Consider the following 11,473-nt stretch of genomic DNA (forward strand, 5'->3'; position numbering starts at 1 on the left):
CAGCTATGATCACTAGGTTGTTAACAGTTCAAGGCCTCCTGGATCAACACTGGAAGGCTTTGGTTGTGAAGGTTAAATCTACTGCTGTTTTTTGTTTGTTTTGTTTTGTTTTGTTTTTGCCCCTCGGTGAGGTGTAATTGCTGCGCTTCTTATCAAGAAGTAAGTCAGATGTGAACAGATGTGAAAAGTCACTTAAACCAAAGCCAGTCACAAGGATTCTTCTCTCCTGTTGCTTCCCTTCACCTCAGAACTCTAGAACAAGGGATCATCTGCACCACCTCTGCCACATGTTTCAGTAGCACATTGGTCTTGGCATTTCTTGGCACTGTGGTCCTCTGTTCTGCTGGTGTGTGTGTGTGTGTGTGTGTCAAGAACTAAGTGGGACTATAAGTGTAGATGTATTTCAGTACCAAGAAGTTCTTATCTCAAGTCCCTGAGTTTCTGATTTCTGTATTGATCTTTTAAAAATTTCTTTTTTTTTCTTGCGAGTAGCAAAGAACTGTTACCATTTTTCCTATATATCTAAAAAGTGCAGATACTGCTTTTCAATGGACTGTATTGCGTGTCTTTTTTTGTTTTTTTAAAAAAAAAACATTTTCTGTAAACATGATTGCCTTGTTCAGTTTTGTTGTAAACTGACTTTATCTTAAGATGCACTGTTGATATGCTTTCTAATGTGTGTTTAGTAAGGGTGATAAAATAAAGCTTAAAAAATAAAAGAAATTGCTTTTTTATTTCACCTCTTTATAGTTAGTACAAATTTTCAAATTTAGAAAATATGTAAGTATAATTATTTTGTGGTTTAATTTCACTATGTAGATTTGGCCATTTACTTGTAAACAATGCAATTTTTCATCTCTAGAAATAGTGCATCACATTGACAATATCAAAATGTAATTTTATATGAGAGGTTTTGGGAAGGGTGGCCCCATAGCATTGTACCCACACACTTCCATCCTAGGCTGACGTCTTTGTCCTTTTTATTTCAGAGAGACACACCACTGCACTGTTATACCATCCATGGAGCTTCTCCTGATGCCTTGGTGCTCTCTCTTCCAGGACGTGAATCTGGGGCCTATGTATGGTCAGGCCCATGCTCTATCAATTTTGTATCTTTTTTTTTTTTTTTTTTTTTTTTTTTTGCCTCCAGGCTTATTGCCGGGCCTCGGTGCCGGCACCACGAATCCACTGTTCCTCAAGACCAGTTTTCCCCTTTTGTTGCCCTTGTTGTTTTATCATTGTTGTGGTTATTATTGTTGTTGTTGTTGTTGCTATCCTTGGATAGGACAGAGAGAAATGGAGAGAGGAGGGGAAGACAGAGGGGGAGAGAAAGATAGACACCTGCAGATTTGCTTCACAGCCTATGAAGCGACTCCCCTGCAGGTGGGGAGCCAGGGGCTCAAACCAGGATCCTTACACCCCTGCGCTTTTCACCACATGTACTTAAGCTGCTATGCTATCGCCCGACTCCCCAATTTTGCATTTTCAATAAGTGTTCTTGATACTGTAGAAGCAGACTTGTTTTATGAAAAAAATCAGAATTCATAGTTCAGAGATATATACTATCCCTGACTCTATCAAGTTAGATAGCTTTAATCAGGTGACTTAATTTCTAACTACAGTTGCATGTGTGTTTAATGAGAACCAAATGGGAAAATAGGCCTAGCAGTAATGATACATAGCTATTGATAGAGCTGGGCAATGGTGTACATGTTACCATGTACTAGGACCAACTTTAAGTCCTCAGTCCCCACCCACAGGGAAGAAGCTTCATGAGAGGTGAAGCTTCCTCTGCTTCCCCTCTCAATTTCTGTGTCCTATCAAACACAGGAAAAATTTTTAAAAATTTATTAAAAAAAACAGCCATCAATATGTAAAGTCCCTAGGATGAAGTTCTCTCAGTTATGACTGCAGAGAAGAGCAGTACCTTACAAAGTAGTAAACATACAAAAAAAAAAAAAAGCTATCTTCAAGAATATATACCTTGAACATTTAATAACATTAATTCCTAGTAGTTATAGGATTTGGACTTTTTAAATGCTGTTTTTGTTGTCTGATATTTGGCAGTGTCATTTTGCTGCTCTTGGACTGGTGTTTTCATTCTTTTTATTTCAGTTAGAGAAATTGAGAGGGAGAGACACCACAGCACCAGATATTCCACCAGAGCTGTGGTATGTGTATTGGAGCTTGGACCAAGACATGCACCCTATCAGGTGAACTATCTTCTGACTGGCCTAATGCTGTTTACACTTGCATCTTTTCTAGTAAATTCCATGCCGAAAGAAACCCTGCAAAAACAAAGTATGTTTTTTCCTTGTTTTTCTGTATCACCTAATAGGGATTTTGGGGGCAGGAGAATCATGTTGAGAAAGACATCTGTAAGGACCTAGACTTTAGGAAAGTGTTTTAATGGGATGTATAACTCTAGAGGAAAAGGATAGCCTAGGGAGGTGGTGAAGTGGCTATAGACCTGCAAGTGGGAGGTCCCAAGCTTGATCCCCGGCATCACATGGACCAGACTGATGCTCTGGTTCTTTTTATGTGTCTCCCACCTCTCTCATCAACAAAAAATTAAGATTTATTGTTGATAAGAGAACAGAACATACAATAAGATTTATCAATCAATAAATTTAAAAAATGAGATTTATTGGAGAGAAAGCATTACTCTGGCACTTGAAATGCCAGGAATCAAATTTGGGACTTCATGCTTCCAGGCCCACTAATTCTAGCCACTGTGCCACCTATTGGGCTGCTAGATAAATAAAGCTTAAAAGAGATGAACCCTCCCCCTCCCACAATAAAAAAAAGAAAGAAGAAGCAAGTAGAATCCAAAGAACTGTTGTAAATGACAGATGTGCTAGAGATCGTTTAATAAAATTAAATGGATTTCTCACTGCACAAAGTTCCATGACAAATAATGTCTCACACATGTTTGGAAAGCATCCTAGACAGAATCCCAGGGTCCGGATGATTTTAGGGGTGTGGCAAAGTCTGATTCAGTGTGTACTCTAGCCTTTGTTGGTAGCTGAAGTAAGAAATTATCTCCATCTCTTCAGTAAAGCTGTATGTCTCACAGCCTGGAGTTCTTAATTCTGTGAAGTGGCAAATAGATAATCAGAGCTGCCCACTGGTAGTTTTACCTGGGAGGAAAAGGCAGACCCGGCTTAGTGAGGCTTACTCATGTGAAATAAACACATGTCAGCTTGCATGTGGCCATTACTCATTTCTTACAGTCTCCATTCTGTTTAAGTACTGTAATCACACTTAATTTTAAAGGAGGAAATTCTGGTTTTAGCCATGACAACCAAAGGATTATTTCTGTTTCCTCAGAAATAGCAAGATTCATAGCAAGGGAGGTAGCTCAGTGCAGCCCTGGGTTGAATCCTCAACTCTGCATAGGCCAGAGTATTGCTCTGGTTCTCTAAGCAAATCTTTAAAAGAAAAGTTATGAGAAGACTCAAGTCTTTCAATTCCCTCTTGAATCATTATAGTGTAGGTAGAGTTTGTATCTCTTTTCTCCTTCATCCTGATCTCTAGGTGACCAGAATCTTTCTCTTTCAACTAACCTGTGAAATAGACAAACATTTATCTCAACCATTTTCTCTACCTATTTATTTTTCATTTTTGTGGAGACATAGAGAAAGAGACCACAGCACTGAAGCTTCCTTTGGTGTGGTTGGGCCTAGGTGGTGCACATGGCAAAGTAGCACACTAGCCAGGTGTGTTATTTCACTGGCCCTTAGCCATTCTCTTGATCTCAAGCCTCCTACTAAGTGTGCTTTCTTGGGCGTTCTGTCTTTAGATCTTCATGTCCAAGATCCTGTTTTTGCATGTAACAGTAAACAGCATTGATTGAATCCAATACACCAATACCAGAATTTATCATAAAGACAGTTGAGTTTGTGGGATGTGAGGGTAACTGAACATGCAGGTCTCATACAGAGGTAGGAACCAGACATGGGAAGTTGCTGGCACTTTGTTCAACCCAATCTGCTTTTTTTTGGGGGGGAGGGGTATGCCAATTTATTAGTGACCCCACTCCCTCTCAGTCCTCCTTTTCTGCTGCTACTATCATTGCCACCACTTTCAGAATAGAGAACTCCATCCAAGGTTCTGATATACCTCCCCAGAGGGTGAGAGTTAAAATTTCAGTCAGAGTTAAAAAACGGACTTCTGTAGACTCAGTCGCCTAGCAGAAGAAAATATCCAGTTGGCACAGAGTATTGGACTGCTCATTCAACACCAGTGAGCTGGAACTAGGTATTGACCTTCACTGGATGAAAGTTGCTGTGTACTCCTTGATGGAGAAGGCCATTTCAGTCCCACCCACTCACTTCTTTTTGTTTCTCTTAAATTCAGAACTTCAGTTTCTTACCCATTGTGGTGGCATCACTTATACCCTCATGCCTTCTTGGATAAACAAGTATAACAATCTCATCGGGGCTGGGTGGTGGTGCATCTGGTTGATCCCACATGTTACAATGCACAAGGGCCCCCTACCCCCCACCTGCAGTGGGAAAGCTTCACAAGTGGTGAAGCAAGTCTGCAGGTGTCTCTCTGTCTCTCTTCCTTTCTGTCTCCTCTCGCTATCTGGCTGTCTCTATCAAATAAAGAGGAAAAAAAAGTTACAAGTATAATGATCTCCCTATCTTCTAATTCTACTCTGTCATCAGGTGTATATTCTGATAATTTTCTCAACTTCTTGGAGCTCTTCACTGTTTCTTCAAGCGTAGGCAATGTTTCCCTCCCAGTCTCCTGATTAAAAAAAAAAAAAATTACCTTGGGATGGAAGGGGGAGAAGGGAATTGACTGAAAATATGGATTCCCAGACATCAGTCCCCTCTGTATCGAAGGACTGTGGTAGAGCCGGCCATCTGTGTTTGTGTGTGTGTGTTTATCAAGTATGCCAGTGCTTCCAGTATTTGCCAAACTCTTCTCCATATGCCCTGCCCTCTCCTTCCTGATTCTGCAATGGACTTTGGACCTGGTGTTCCAATTTCTACCCAGAGTACTTCCTCCAACTCTGTGTATTTTCACTTGGCAAACAACTCTGCAGAACCAGCCCACATACCAGTGTTATATAAACCTGTGACCCCAGGTACTGGCTCATCCCAACTCCTTCCTTGACATACCAGTGAGCCTGCAATTGCAATGCTATTGGAATATCTTCCCATTGAATAACACCTTTCTGGTTTTCTCTATTGTCTTTGGGGTCTGTAAGCATGACAGCTATGTCCTATTGACCTTACAACTAAAGGACATATGTTATAATAGGCATACCACTTCATTTCTGCTAGAGAATGAGGAAGCTAAAATAAAAAGGGTTGTCTGCTGTCTCTGAGCCAAGCCCTGTACTTACTGAGATAAAGGAGTCAGGCCAGTGAGATCAGGCAGCTAGTGTCACTGGAGTGTTCAGTTCAGGTTTACTGTGACTGTAGCAAGTGTTCTTGGTGCCCCTTTAGAGTGGGACAGGTCAGCTGCCAGTGCCGAGTTGCTGAAATGCTTCGAGTTGAAGAAATGCTTGACATGTGCAGAAAGCAAGCAGAAACAAACACAGAAGAGTTGGCATGCCCAGTTCTTAGCTCTCAATTCAACAGTCAATTGGCTGCTATTCCCTGGAATGAATGAGTGAGAGTACAGAGTGAGTCTGAAGGAGCTCCTTCCATGTGGTGTGTAAGGATGGGCAGTGTTCATCTTTAACCTTCTATCAGACATGGTTCCATCCTACCTTATCAAGGGCCTCAGCCTTGGCTTTCTTTATTGCCAAGAAAGAACCTGGAAGTACTCCAATCAGCTCCAGGTGGTCTGGGCTGTCCAGCCCCCCCAACCCTTGGCGCTTCACAATGGTGTCCTCAGCACCATTTTTATGGGTTAGACCTGCGGGAATTCTGCTATCAAAGATTCCTATTCATCTGTCCCTGTGTTTTCAGGAAAAGATTAGAAAGTCAACCGTGATGCCTGTCATTAGGCATCAGGGAGAAATATCTGTTGAGAGCTGGTGACACTGCAGCATTGGCTAGCATCACAAGTGACATAGATGGCAGTGAGTTAAGGAACAGTTTTTGTTGTTGGTTTTTTTAAGTAATTTTTTAGTCTTTTTTATATTTATTTATTCCCTTTTGTTGCCCTTGTTGTTTTATTGTTTTAGTTATTATTGTTGTTATTGATGTTGTTGCTGGATAGGTATGCTTCTGGTTCTGCTTCTGGGATCTCTTCTGTTACATTGCTTGATGTTGTGGTCTATTTACATGATCATTCTGTTACATTGGTTTGTTCTCACTCCCCCCCCACCTCCGGGAGATTTGGTTTAGGCCTTGCTAGTTTTGAGCTTCTTCCTTCTCCCCACCCCCTACCCTAGGTACTTCCTGAGTTCCTGCCCGCCGCCTGAGGAGAAAGAGGCAGGACAGATTTGTGTGGTGATTAGATTAGATTAGTTTTTTGAACCGTTTGCTCGTGAATAAAAAAAATACAGCTTCTCCGCTCAGCCTTGCGTCCCTGGTCTCTGTCTCCCGACCGTGAAGCTAGCCTGGCATACTGGCACCCCGACCTTTGATGACAGCCCCCCCCCAAGAATAACTATTTGCATCAAGAATTATCTCAATGCCTAGATGACTAATAGACTTGGCAAGCTGAGAGGGAAGGCTTTTTTTTTTTTTTTTTTTTAAAGAATCACAGTAGCTGCTATACTAAAAAGGAATTATTTATTTTCAGCTTACCTGTTTTTCTTTTTTTTTATATATATATAATTAAAAGTACATCTATCTTTTTTTTAAATTATTATTATTTTTTATTTAAGAAAGGATTAATTAACAAAACCATAGGGTAGGAGGGGTACAACTCCACACAATACCCACCACCCAATCTCCATATCCCACCCCCTCCCCCAATAGCTTTCCCACTCTCTATCCCTCTGGGAGCATGGACCCAGGGTCATTGTGGGTTGCAGAAGGTAGAAGGTCTGGCTTCTGTAATTGCTTCCCCGCTGAACATGGGCGTTGACTGGTCGGTCCATACTCCCAGTCTGCCTCTCTCTTTGAGGGAAGGCTTTTGAGATAGAGAGCAAGAGACACCTAGTCCAACAACACATGAGTGACTGAGTAAATTGTGGTATATATACACAATGGAATACTACTCAGCTATTAAAAATGGTGACTTCACCTTCTTCACCTCACCTTAGATGGATCTTGAAGAAATCATGTTAAGTGAAATAAGTCAGAAATAAAAGGATAAATATGGGATAATCTCACTCACAGAAGTTGAAAAACAAGATCAGAAGGGAAAACAATAAGCAGAATTTGGACTGGTGTTGGTGTATTGCACCAAAGTAAAAGACTCTGAGGTGGGGGGAAGGGTTCAGGTCCTGGAACATGATGACAGAGGAGGACCTAGTAGGGTTTGAATTGTTATGTGGAGAACTGGGAAATGTTACACATGTACCAACTATTGGATTTTACTGTCAATTGTAAACCATTAATCCCCCAATAAAGAAATTAAAAAGAAGGCCAGGTGGTGGCACACCTAGTTAGGCACACACATTAACAGTGTGCAAGGACCCAGGTTCAAGCCTCTGGTCCCCACCTGTAAGGGGAAAGCTTCACGAGTGGTGAAGTAGAGCTGCAGGTGTCTCTCTGTTTCTTTCCTTCTCTATCTCCCCTTCCTCTCTCAATTTCTCTCTGTCTCTAGCCAATAATAAACAAATAAAATTTATAAAACAAAAGGCATAAAGTTAAAAAAAAAACTAGAGAGAGAGAGACCCAACATTATTCCACCGCCCTAACTCAAGTGTGAAAAATATATGAAGGAGAGTGGATCCAGAAACAGTGATTAAGGTGTTTTGTCTTGTTTCTTCTTTCTTCCTGCTGTTACCATTATTAATCTTTCCAGAAAGATAAAAAAAAAAAAAAAAAGGCCAGGCAGTGGCACACCCAGTTGAACGTTATCATGCATAAGGATCCAGGTTCAAATCCCTAGTTCCCACATGCAAGAAGGAAAGACTTCTGTAAAGCAGTACTGGCTGTAAAGCAGTATTGTAGGCGTCTCTCCTTCTTTCTCCCTCTAACTCCCTATTCCCTTTCAATTTCTCTCTTTCTTTATCAATAAAATATTTTTTAAAACTTAATGAACATAAGGAGAATGAGAGACAGAGTATTACTCTAGCACATACAGTGCTGGGTATCAAACTTGGGACCTCATGCTTTCAAGTCTGATGCTCTAACCACTATACAATCTTCCAGGCCACATTTGTTTTTGTTTTTGTTTTCCAGAAAATTCTGAGTTTCTTTTCTTTCTTTCTTTCTTTTTTTTTTTTTTTTTTTTTTGCCTCTAGGGTTATTGCTGGGGCTCAGTGCCTGTACTACGAAGCCACTGCTCCTGGATTTGTTGCCCTTGTTTATCTTTTTTATTTTTTAGATTTTAAAAAAATATTTATTCCCTTTTGTTGCCCTTGTTCTTTTATTGTTGTAGTTATTGTTGTTGATGATGCCATTGTTGTTGGATAGGACAGAGAGAAATGGAGAGAGGAGGGGAAGACAGAAAGGGGGAGAGAAAGATAGACACCTGCAGACCTGCTTCACTGCTTGTGAGGCGAACCCCCCCTACTGGCGGGGAGCCAGGGACTCAAACCTGGATCCTTACGCAGGTCCTTGAGCTTCGTGTGTTTAACCCTCTTTGCTACCACCAGACTCCCTGTCCTTGTTTATCATTGTTGTTGTTGCTGCTGTTGTTCAATAGGACAGAGAGAAATTGAGAGAGAAGGGGAAGACAGAGAAGGGGACCCCCCTGCTGATGGGGTACCAGCTGCTCAAACCAGTTTCTTTATGCTGGTCTTTGGTCCTAGTGCTTCGCGCCATGTGCACTTAACACACTGTGCCTCCATCCAGCCCTCATTTTGTTTTATTTTAATGAGAGATAGATACAGAGAGATCGAAAAACTTCTCAGCTCTGGCTTATGGTGGTGCAGAGGATTCATCCTTGGACTTTGGAACTTCAGGTATGAGAGATTTTTGGCATAACCATTATGCTGTTTGCTCCCGACCTCCAGAAAGTTCTTAAGCCTGGCAAGGCATGATTTAAAAGCACTTTATTCTTTATCCTTTGATATTTTAAGCAAAAAATTAAATAAGATAGAGACTAATGAAATCAATACTCATAGGGAAGTATATTCAGTAACAGATAAATCAACCCCACCAGATATGTGTCTTGCCATATGTGAGGCCCAGGTTTGAGCCCTAGCACCACCACATAGAAGGAGCAATGGCACCTCTCTCTCTGTCTCTCTCTGTCTGTCTTTTTGAATGTAAAAGCTCACTAGAGTGCAAGAGACTGGCATACTTTAACAGTTACTCTTTAGTCACTATCAGGCTACCCCGTCAGCTGAGGCCCTAGTCAGGGAGTCCTGAGATTCCCATATAGACATGATGGGCCTAGACCTCGAATAAATCCCTCTCTCCATTGTTACTGGTCATGTCTATCAGGAACAACAAAATAGACCCCTTTGTGGGCCCCCTTAGGACCTTGCCCTCAACTTGGATCAACAACAGTAGAGAATGTTCCATCCTCCAAAGGGAGGCTGGACAACATACTCTATGCTACATCTGAGGAAGATGGGTCCTGAAGTCGGGGCAGCTTGGAAGGTTCCTACTCATGACCACAGAATGTGAGCTCAGATCTACAGGGATGCAGAGGTCACATAGACTCCTAAGCTGAATATGGGCCCCAGATCACATCAGATGAGTGGGGTTTACAGTCAACAATATTTATACACCTTTCCCATATTTGGGAGCCACTCTCTTCCCTGATCCAGCTTTCTGGTCCTTTTTCCAGCCATGACATCATCTCCCCAGACAATAACTTGGATCCACCTGCATATCAGATTTCAGGCTCGGGAAAAAAGAAAAAAAAAAAACTAGTATAGCCACAGGCCCTTTGGAATATAACTAAAATATGCCTACTAGCTATCTACAAAATGGAGACCCCTCCCTAACTCTCCATCTGCACTATACCAGCCTTTAGGTTCACGATTAGTCAACAATTTGTTTGGCATTCTATGTTAACTCTCTTTTCAGGTTCCACATGCTAGCATGATGCCAACCAGACATCCCTGAACAGACAACCTCACCAATGTGTCCGGGAGCTCTGATTCCCCAGAACCCTGCCCACTAGGGAAAGAGAAAGGCAGGCTGGAAGTATGGATCGACCTGTCAAGGCCCATGCTCAGTGGGGAAGCAATTACAGAAGCCAGACGGACCTTCCACCTTCTGCATCCCACAGTGATCTTGGGTCCATACTTCCAAGGGTTAAAGAACAGGCAAGCTATCAAGGAGGGGATGGGATACAGAGATCTGGTGATGGGAACTGTATGGAGTTGTATCCCTCTCATCCTATGGTTTTGTCAATGTTTCCTTTTTATTTAAAAACAAACAAACAAACAAAACCTCACCAGAGTGGTAAAATTGTACATGCTGAGACACTGTACATGCTCTGGAAAAAAGAAATTACAAAGATCATACTAGTCTCTGAAAAACAGATATCAAGAGAATTCTGTCATGATGTAATGAGTGATTCTGGTGACTGGGAGAAAAGAATGTTCCTGTTCATTTTAATCAAAAGAATTTATTCTTGGATGACCTGCTTACAGTTTTTTCATTCATGCATTCAGGCTGCTGTGTGAGCTGACTATAGTGCAACTTGATTGATTCTTTTCTGTAAGGGGTTGACTCAGAATCTCCTCTAAAAGCAACTTTAGAGCCTAGGCAAATGCAGACAGGAGTTATTTCCAAGAAATGCCCAAAAGGTCATGGGCTCATGAGCAACCCAGGATGTGCCTTCTAAAATCCATGGTTGAGAAGTGAGCTCAGTGAGATGGGCTGTGGTGGACTACAGGATTTCAGAGGCTGTCCATCCCTCCCACTCCTCTGAGGTAGGAGGGTGGAGTTGGTTAAAAGTACACTGGGAAAAGGAAAACATCAGAATGTTGTTAGGAACTGCTATGTGACAGCCCTTTGGATGACTTTCTTTTCCTTTTATATTATCCTCCATCCCTACTCTTGCACAATCCTATTTTTAATATTAGCTGCATTTTCTGCTTCTCAGCAGTTTGCTATGCTATTTTCACTGAGTTCTCATTGGAGGCTCCTGTGGGTAGAATCTCCTTGTAGGCTCACTTTGGACTCTTGGCAGAATTTATTTCCTTGAGGCTACAACCTTGCAAACCCTAGGTGTATGTTTTCATTTTTGCTGGATGGGGCTCCTTGACACTTTGCAAGAAATCTCACCAAGGGTCAGCTGATCATGAGAGTGACACCTGCCACTGTTGTCTTACAGCCTACTGTATACACAGGAGTGAATTTTCCAACATGCTTCCAGATTCCATCAGGAAAATAGTTTCAAGTCCCACCCACATGAAGGGAGAGTATCCAGAAAACGGGTTGTGAGAGAGTCCTTTAGGTCTGTCTGTACCAGTTGTCTGATCCCA

This window comes from Erinaceus europaeus, unplaced genomic scaffold (assembly GCF_950295315.1).
Source record: "Erinaceus europaeus unplaced genomic scaffold, mEriEur2.1 scaffold_533, whole genome shotgun sequence".
NCBI classification, from domain to species: Eukaryota; Metazoa; Chordata; class Mammalia; order Eulipotyphla; family Erinaceidae; genus Erinaceus; species Erinaceus europaeus.